Source organism: Impatiens glandulifera, chromosome 1, assembly GCF_907164915.1.
Source record: "Impatiens glandulifera chromosome 1, dImpGla2.1, whole genome shotgun sequence".
In the NCBI taxonomy this organism is placed as follows: Eukaryota; Viridiplantae; Streptophyta; class Magnoliopsida; order Ericales; family Balsaminaceae; genus Impatiens; species Impatiens glandulifera.
Window position 1 is genome coordinate 79,839,628 of NC_061862.1, and position 8,415 is coordinate 79,848,042.

The 8,415-nt window shown below is 34.8% G+C and overlaps 1 long non-coding RNA gene across 1 annotated transcript; it reads left to right on the forward strand.

The window, feature by feature from the left end:
- The first annotated feature begins 4,703 nt into the window (after positions 1 to 4,703).
- LOC124936776 lies at positions 4,704 to 5,783 on the forward strand. The gene is made up of 4 exons (XR_007099159.1): positions 4,704 to 4,767; positions 4,873 to 5,014; positions 5,121 to 5,237; positions 5,502 to 5,783. It is a non-coding gene; the product is annotated as an uncharacterized LOC124936776 (long non-coding RNA).
- Positions 5,784 to 8,415: the final 2,632 nt, after the last annotated feature.

The window sequence follows — 8,415 nt, forward strand, 5'->3', positions numbered from 1 at the left end:
GAATGCATATGCGGAGACATGTTATCCGGTTGGTGATGAAGAGAATTGGGATCTTCCCGATATTATCAAACAACGCGTGTGTCTAAAACCACCTGTGAAGGTTAAGAAAGGTCGGCCACAAACTAAACGTAGGACATCCCAAGGTGAGGTCCGTAAGGTCCCGAGACGATGCAGTTCATGTGCAGGTCTAGGACATAATAGAGCAACATGCAAAGCAGTGATGCCTGCACCGTCTACCGCAAGAGCAAGAGCATCATCTCAGCAGCATGAGCCCTCATCATCTCAGCAGCATGTGCCCTCATCATCTCAGCAGAATGAGCCATCATCATCTCAACTGTACGAACCCTCATCTCAGCTCTACGAGCCATCATCTCAATCTTACGAGCCATTAGCTTAGAATGAACTTGTTAGTGTTGTGTTGTGGTGTTAATGTTGTTTTTGTAGACTTATTACCAAATGTCTTGTGTGGAGGTGTTAATGTTGTTTTTGCATCAAGGATTCAAGGATTCAGTAAAGTGTATTGTATTGTAACAAAGATTCATTGAATGTTGTTTTATGGTGTTTTTGTAGTTTTCTGGTGAATGTAATACAGGGACAGGGTTTTTGTACCAAGTGTTTTTGTAGACGCAGCTGCTTGACGCAGCTGCTTGACGCAGCTGCTTGACGCAGCTGCTTGACGCAGCTGCTTGACGAAACTGCTTGACGCAGCTGCTTGACGCAGCTGCTTGATGAAACATGGTTTACATTAGTGCAGAACCTATTACATTAGACATGGTTTATATAACTGTGTACTTCAGGCATTAAATTAATTACAATAACATATATATCATTAAAAACATTTGATATCATTAAATCAATCATATTACAAAGGTTTGAGATTAACATTACAAAAATTTGATATCAGTACAAAAGTTTCATAAATAACCTATGGATCTACAAGTCCATGAAATAACCTCACTGCCCACTTTTCTCTCCAAGCTTTCATCTCATTTGAGGTCACTTCTGCTAGATTCAGACCTGCAGTCAAGTACTCAATATACATTAGTACAAATACACCACAATCTCCACTCTTAGTTGCTTTGGGAACTTCTGACTCTGGAAGTCTTGTGTATGGCAAAACGGAATCAGGGTTGAGCAGAAGAAATCTTTGTTTATCTTCAAGAGGCAATGCCTTGTCAAATATAACCGGAATCATTTGGCACATCGGTAGCACAAACTCATCAAGATTAGCATAACATCCAGGATCGCAGTCATATACGTCTACGCGCCATTGCTGTAGACGGACAACACAAAGTATCCAGTGGACGTCTTTGATGTTCAAAGGAATATATATATCATCGCATACTTTCCAACTATTCCTATAGTTGCTTTCATCGCCCAAGAAGTATTCGAAAAAGTTTTCAATGTCAAACTCAATACGACTTTTCTTAAACGCAGCGTACTCAGCAGTGAACCTGGTGTGGAGCCAACAATCTCCAATAAAGAAGTTCTTCTTATATGTCTTTGGATATACCCAAGCTCTTCTTCTCAGAATGAAGCAACCTGCATCGATTTCCTACACAAGAGAAAAACATTCTCCTTTTGCTCCTCTTCTTCATCGAGAATGTCATTCAGACCAATGTCATTCTGCTTTTCTTCCTCTTCTTCGTCAAGAATGTCATTCTGCTTTTCTTCCTCTTCTTCCTCACGAATGTCATTCTGCTTTTCTTCCTCTTCTTCGTCACGAATGTCATTCAGACCGATGTCATTCTCCTTCTGCTCCTGCTACAAAAGTGAAAAGAATTTATATACAGGATGCGTCAAGCAGCTGCGTCAAGCAGCTGCATCAAGACATTAAAAAACAGAAAGCTCTAACAGAATTACCTGGTTGGTGACATGGCTGGCGAACTGGTTGCTTAGACTGAGAATCATCTTTTCAAACCTCGTAAAGTAGTTTTGTTGATTCAATTTGATGTCTCTTATGTCTCTCTTGATCTCTTCGACATCTTTCTTTATCTCTTCGACATCCTTCTTTATCACTTCGGCATCCTTTATCTGAACATGAGATGCCGGTGCCGGTTCACGTGTAGGTGATGATGGAGGTGTTGAAGTTGCGGATGGGGGACTCATGTTACGCAGGCTACGACGCTTGATGGCTGCTTTGCTGGGGGGGGGGATATATCATCATATTCAACATTCCTCTTCCTCTTGGAAGGTTGGACAGTAGTAGGTTCTTCATCAACATCTTCATCATCATCATCTTCAGCAACATCTTCATCAGCCTTTCTCTTTTTTCCCCCATCAGTAACTCCCTCAAACAAATCATCGTATGAATTGTTAATGTGTTCAAAATCCTCCCCACTTTACAAACTCGTCTCCTCGGAGGACTCTTCCATCTTAGAAAACATAGCGCTGTTAAAGGCAGATTGCATCTCTTGAAATGTATTCTTCCTTTTGGATTGATACAACAGTATCCTTGGGCGAAAAGGGCCATCAACGTCTTTCCTTGTGGCGAATTTAGGGACCAAGTTTTGAATGATCTCATAGCTCCACACTTGTAGTGCTAGTACAAACCCATACACGTTATAAGCAAAAGAATTAGTAACTCCACTCCCTTTCCTGGACATATATACGGACCTGTGGTGTTTCATGTCCTGGTCAAGACCCCTCATGGTGAATCTAAAGGACACCTTCCCCCATGGAAATCGGAGGAAATCTTCAACATCTTCAACCATATGGATGATTTTGAGATTTAAAAGCCGTTTTAGGTCATATGAGAAGAGGTACTGGTTAATCAAGCAAATCAACCCGATCTTCCATGCGTCTTCCTTATCGGTGCATTTCATGAAAATAGATTCCAAATCCATCATTCGAATTGACGTATTCCTTTTGAAATATTTTATCAGCAAGGGTGGACAACCTCGGCATTCATCTTTGTATTTAGGCAATCTGTCGAAGTTGAGGCCTGTAATCAATGCGTACTCTTTCAGACCAAAAGTATATTCCTCCCCATTGAAGTTGAAAATCATCCTATTCAAATTGGCCTTCACCTTCCGAACCAGCAACTGATGTAAAATAGTCCCTGAGAACAACAAGTCTGGGACTCCTCTCAATAAATACTGAAATTGGGAATTTAGAGCCCTCTCCATAAGACCCAGCGCTTCAAACCTATCAGATACTTTTTTCAAGGCTAGGACAGATTTCAATGAAATCCTACCAGGAAAATCATAAACCGTGAAGTCTGCCATCTACAAAAGGGAAAAGAAAAACAACAATGTTTGTGAAAACATTTCACAACAAATATAAACAAACGAGAAGAAAAGCAACCGTCAAAATAGCTAGAAACAACTGTCAGATGCGTCAAGTAGCTGTTTGACGCCGCTGCTTGACGCAACCCAACCCATAAACCGTGCATGAACCATTTGAAATCAAGAAGCATCCTACCCTAATTCCTAACATAAAACATGCATGAACCGTTTGAAAGCAGGAAGCAACCTACCCTAAAACCCTAACATAAAACATGCATGAACTATTTGAAAGCAAGAAGCAACCCTAAAAACATAACATAAAACATGCATGAACCATTTGCAAGCATGAAGCAACCCTAAACCCTAACATAAACCATGAATGAACCATTTGCAAACAAGAAGCAACCAACCCTAAAACCTAACATGAACATAAACAAACATAACTAAAACTAACCTCATGAAGTCAATGAATGAACGAGAAGATGAAGACGAAGACGAGCAGGAAGAGACGTCGAGGCAGGTGCGTCGTCGGGTGCGAGAGAGAGAGAGAGCATGAATAGTGGTCGAGGCTTATTTGAGTTTTTATATAAAATAAAAATAAATGTGACGCATCGTATCCTACTTGACGCATCTGAGTTGACGCATCCATGTTGACGCATCCTACGTGACGCATCCTACCAAACAAACAACCTGCATTCAACGAATCAGCGAATCAATGAGGAACGTTATGTAAATGAAATATACACGAACTGAATAGGAAATCGAAACAAACAATAACGAAATAAACACAAAATATAGTGGAATGGTCGAATGAAATGTCAATTTGTTCGAAATCCTCAGCGCTGTGCAAACTCGTCTCCATTGGATGTTCTTCGAAGCTATAGGCCGTTGAATATGTTGCCATGGTCGACGGTGCCTCTTCGATTCGTTCTTCATCGTTGAAAAAGAAGAGAAAATCTTCTCCGCCACCATTAGAGTTTCACGGCGGAGAAGACGGGAAGAAAGGGGCTGGATGAGAGAGAAACTGAAACGAAAATGAAAAAAATTAAGTCTTTATAGGGTTCAGGGTGCGTCACGCACCTGGAGGGTGCGTGACGCATGTGTAAAATGGTCATTAAAAAATTTGGGGGTCACCAGCGCTATAAAAATTAGTGGCCCGCACCATCGGCTATTTGGCCCTATTTTGGGGTCATTTCCTCAAATTTCCCAATTACTTTTATCAAATCTTAATTCTAATTTTATTTTTGTCTACCCTTATGTTACTATGCACACAAACATAGATTAAAACAAAATAAATTTAAAATGATAGGAGGATATCTATACATATATAATAATGTTTAAAAAAATGATGGGAGGTACCTTCCACGCGCTCACCACAGTGCTTCGGTTTTTTTTCTGAATCTCGCGGGTCGTGGAGCTCCATTATCATTTTAGTATAAATATAATTATTTGTTTTTTTCTCTGCCTGTTTCTTGGGTTAGGGTTAATTTTCAGAGGGAAGAAAACGGCAACCATCCTCAAGGAGAAGCCGACTACAGAGGTCTTTATTGTTTATTGTTGATGCAAATTCGTTTCTTTTCTTGCCTTTTTCTCCATCTTCTTTGATGAAGGCTAGGGTTTGATTAGTTGTTCGACGCATTTTCAGATGCTTGAGAGTGAGAGAAGCAATCGTGGTTGCTAACGGTACCAGAACATTGACAACCAAAGAAGCTGATTTCTTCATCTTCGTAGATGAAAGCTAGGGTTTGATTAGCTGCCACTCGAAAATTTCCAGATGGAGAGCTTAGGTCTTTATTTGTTGTTGTTGATGTAGATTTGTTTCTTTCCCTGCCTCCTTTCTCCATCTTCTTTGATGAAGGCTAGGGTTTAATTAGTTGTTCGACGCATTTCCAGATGCTTGAGAGTGAGAGAAGCAAACATGACCAGAACATTGACGGCCAAAGAAGCCAACATGCAAATGACATTGGCAGCGGATGTCCATCTCAGAACGAAAAACTGGGCTTAAGTTAGGTTTGAATCCTTTCTCTTTACATAGTAGTTTAGGTTTTTCTTAATGTTTACAAGTCTATTGGAAGGTTTCAATGCTGAATATACAATAACATTTTTGCTAATTATCAAACATTGGGAATGAATGAGAGAAGAAAAATGCCAATTTTTGGGTTAATTCAATTTCAGGGTTCTCAGTCTCTGTTGATACAAATACAATAAACTTTCCTTTGGAGTAACATTGTGAGAATAAGAACTGCAAATTAATTAGACTTACTTCAATTTCAGGATTGTCAGTCTCTGCATCTGTTGATACAAATACAATAAACTTCCCCTTTGGACAACATTGTGAGAATAAGAACTGCAAAACAGATACCTACACAAGCAACCACATATGCTTTAAATGAGATAGTCTGTAAATGATGTTTGGAAAAATATTGCGAGAATAATAAGTGCAAAGCACAAACAACCATATATGCTTCAAATAAGACAGTCTTCAAGTGCTGTGACGACAATAATTACCTTGAATCATCTCTCATTACATAGAAGCTTAAGTTTTTATTTGTTGTTGATGATATAGATTCATTTATTTTACAAGTCTATTCAGCAATGTTATTGGGATGTTTATTGGGTTTAATTGATTGCACAAAAAGATATATTCACAAAAAGAGGATGATAATGTAGATAATAGTTATAATCCTCGAATGTGATTGGGTGATTCATTATTATGCATATTGCTCTTGCAACTTTTCCAACTTTTCTCATCTGAAACACAATAAAAAAAACAATTAAAATTGTTTTTTTAGGAAAATGCAGATACAAATAAAAATAATGTTATATCAACAATAAAGTCTTGAAGATGGTGATTAAGAATGGTAAATCAACAGAAACTTGGAAGGAATAATGGCTTGATAGTTATTATTTGATGTAAGTTATCTTGGAAATTTTGTTATGTGTTTAATTATGTTACTAGGATTATATTCTATTTGTTGTCTTGTCTAATTTTTTTTGGGTCAGAATTATAAATTAAAAGTTAATATATTAGGATTTTGTCTTGTCTAAGTTTTTTTTTTTTTTTGTCATAATTATAAATTAAAAGTTAATATATTGGGACAATGATATTTTTTATATAGAGTTTTGCTTTATTTTTATTTTACCTTTAAAAGGTTTAACTTTATATTGTTTAATTTATTATAAAGAATATTTAAAATATATCATAATAAAATATAAAGTTTATTACTATAAAAAATGTTTAAAATATTTCATATAAATTTTAAAAATTATTAATTAAGTATAATGTAAAGATAAGGTAGTTTATTTTATTTTATATTTTGTTTTAGTTAGATTGCTATATAAATCGATTTCAATTTAGTTTAATTAAAATTATAGTTTTTTTTAATTAATTTATATTCCATAATTAAAGTCAATAATTTATTATATATTCAAAGATTTGTGATATATTACCATAATATTTTTAATTAAGATACTAATCACAATTATCAACTAATAACTACTAATTATTTAAGATAAAATAATATTTTATTTATTATTAACTAACATAATATATATGGTAAAAATCTTAACTCTAAAGAAATTAAGGTGATTCATACGTTGAACATTAAAATCTAACTTAACAATTAATAATAAAATGGAAGTTTACATTAAAATCTAACTTAACAATTAATAATAAAATGGAAGTTCACGTAACCTAAAATTATGGTTATCCGAATGAAATAGCCTTCACCAAAATGTATAAGGATTAGTTATGCTAAAATTTGAATTTATTGGGAGAACTCAAAATAAAGTTATAAAATATCGATGATATTTGTATAGGAATTCAAAATGAATTTTGTTATTTTTATTTTAAGTAAGAAAAATATTAGTCGAATTTTTTATATGTTTTACTCTTTACACTTTAAATAATATTTCTAGCAATTGTGTCATATTTTATTTAGTTGATTGAGTTGGTGGTTATAAAATAATTTAAGAAAAATAATTAATATAAAGTTAATATTAGTCAACGATTTTTATATATTTTATTAGATATATTTATCTTAACTTAAATGTTTGGAATGAATTATCAATAATAAAATTATTTGTTTGATTTATTTTATCGATTCAATCATGCAACGCATGAGAACCACCCTAGTGTATTTAATGTTAAATACTTGTGGTCACCACTAGAGTTTAGGGCTAAAAACGAGTCGAATTGAGTGGTCTACTCGAACTTGAGCTTAAAAAATATTAAATATTAAAAAATATTAAATAGCTCGAACTCAAACTCAATCGAGTACTAAAATTAATACTCGAACTCAAATATATAAGTAACGCTCGAGCTCAACTCGATTAGTCTAATATTTAACCGAGCTCGAGTTCAAGCTCGATTTCGATTAGCTCAAGGGTTCGACTCGTTTCGAGCTTCGAACTCGGAAAATTGAGATAATTTAAAATTTTAATAATATTATAAAATATAAATTTGAAAATATAATATTTATTTTCGAGTAGCTCGACGAGTACTCGAACGAGTTATATAAATACTCGAACTCGGCTCGATTATATAATGAGTTGAGCTCAGTCAACGCTCAAACTCGAGTTTGACCGAGTTTGAGTCGAGCGTTGACTGAGCTACTCGCGAGTAGCTCACGAAATACTCTGTTCATTTTCAGCCCTAATCGGTAATTACCACCAATAATAATATAATAGAAAAATATATTTTTAATACAATTAGACTTGTTGGGGGAATTGGATGAAATGACTCTAATAATTGCCTTAATTGCGCAAATGATCAACGCCTAATAAAAGTTGCGCAAATGACCACTTCCTATTTTTCGAATAAAAATACCCCGTCGCGTAACGCGACAGCACACTCGACGAATTAGGGTTCCGTCACGTTATGCCATGCGACATGAGTATTTTTGTCTGAAAAATAGAAAATGGTCATTTGCAAAATTTTTATTAGGCGTTGGTCATCTCCGCATTAAAGTCAATTATTATTATTAAGGTGATTCCATCAAATTTATGGACTTGTTTTATATTATTTCTTACTTTATTTTTATTTTCTAGGTAGAACTAGATATATAATTTCTTATATTTAATAAATTAAATCTTATAATTATTTTTTTAAAAAATAAAAATATATAATATTCATAACTCAGAAGATAAATTTTTAATTATTTTGTAGATTCAATCTCTATTTAACTTA